At 53.3% G+C, this 1,731-nt stretch overlaps 1 pseudogene; it reads right to left on the reverse strand.

Moving 5' to 3' along the window:
• Window positions 1-455: 455 nt before the first annotated feature.
• Window positions 456-1,458, reverse strand: LOC123191699 (probable carboxylesterase 7; annotated as a pseudogene).
• Window positions 1,459-1,731: the final 273 nt, after the last annotated feature.

Genomic DNA, 1,731 nt, shown 5'->3' on the forward strand with positions numbered 1-1,731 from the left:
ATGAACTATAGCAACGGTGCATACTCAAGGAGAACATTTTTTTCTTGAAATTAAGTAAAGCGGTCATCTTAGAATGCTACCGCCGTTCTAAGCAAAATAAGATGCATAAAAGATAAACATCACATGCAATCAAAATATGTGACATGATATGGCCATCATCTTATGATTTTGATCTCCATCTCCAAAGCATCATCATGATCTTCATCGTCACCGGCTTGACACCTTGATCTCCATCCTAGCGTCGTTGTGTCAAGGTGGTCACGCCAACTATTGCTTCTACAACTATCGCTAACGCATCTTTATTACCTAATATTAAAGGATGGAGGCTTTCATAGTTCTCTATACGTCATCCTATTATGTCCGTTGATTTTATGTTAATCATAGAGATTGATGGACGAGATTTAAAAGTAGATCTATCCCAGCGATCGATCTGATTTGGTCGGTCTAGCGATCGATTCGTTTTTTAGGAACCCTAGAGATGGATCTTTCATTAGCCGAGGCTAACTCGATCTAATGGACCAGCCCAAGCCCAACTAGCGTTCTAATTGGATCTAAAGACGTTCCACTCGATGGGATAAAAAGATAGAAACGACGACATACGCCACCATGGCGAGGCGGCGAGCTCCTTGACAGCATTCTCGGAGTCACGACATAACCCTCACCCTTGGCCTCGTGGAACTCCAGCTCGGCGTCCCACCCGCACGCCTTGATCCCCTCCGCGTACGCGCGCACCCTCTCCACGAACTAGCAGTGCTCCGTTGTGTTGACCAGCACACAACCGCTCCCAAGCTGCCTCCACTCCCCCGGAGGCGCCACCTGGTTGATGTACGGGCGGTCAAAGCCGAACTTGCCACTGCAGATGACCTCCCATGCGCGATCGAAGCCGCCGCGGTACCCAGCGTCGGTGGGCTTCCCGCCCACCAGCTCTTTCCCCAGAAGTAAGGGTTCAGGAGTGCCAAACTGCTGACCTTGTCGCCGTAGCCACCCATGCGCTCCTTCCCTAGCCGTATCGTCGTGGCGTGCACCATGTTGGCTCCGGTGTTGTCGCCCTTGAGGACGACACGGGAGGCATCGCGGCTCGGCGCCGTTGTATGCGGCTGGAATGTGGTACTCCGGGGCGAGACGGTAGTCGACTGAGACGACGACGGCGAGGACGGCTGCGGCGAGGGAGGTACAGTACCTGTGGTAGAGCGGAGACGCGACGGTGTGGACGAAGAACGCGCCACCGTGGAAGAAGATGACTACGGGGAACTTCTTGTCGGGCTCCGAAGCGACGGTGAAGGGGAGGTAGATGCGGGCATGGATGTTGGCCACAGGGTCAAGGATGACGTCCTTGGAAGCGATGCCGTTGGCGGGGTCCCCGGAGGGGGAGGGCGGCACGGTCTCGACGTCGTTGAAGCGCTCGACACGGCCGCCGCCGATCAGATACGCGAGAGGTTCTCGCAGAGAGCTGTTCATAAGGGTGCAGGGGGTGTTGTACATACAGATACAGGATGGACAGCAGGATTGGGAGCGTCCAGATCGAGAGCCTGACTAAGTTTCCCGCCACCGTGGGCAAGTAGACAAGCAGCTAGATGGATATGTCATATACTCATATATGCCTTCCGGCCGGAAGGAATCAATCGATGCAGAGCTTGTGATCCGGCGGAACCAATTAGTAAGTGCTCAGATCTTCTCTCCAATAATGTGATAGGTAGAATATTAGTTCACGCATGCAGAAACTCTCCGTGA

This window comes from Triticum aestivum, chromosome 2A, assembly GCF_018294505.1.
Source record: "Triticum aestivum cultivar Chinese Spring chromosome 2A, IWGSC CS RefSeq v2.1, whole genome shotgun sequence".
Taxonomy (NCBI): Eukaryota; Viridiplantae; Streptophyta; class Magnoliopsida; order Poales; family Poaceae; genus Triticum; species Triticum aestivum.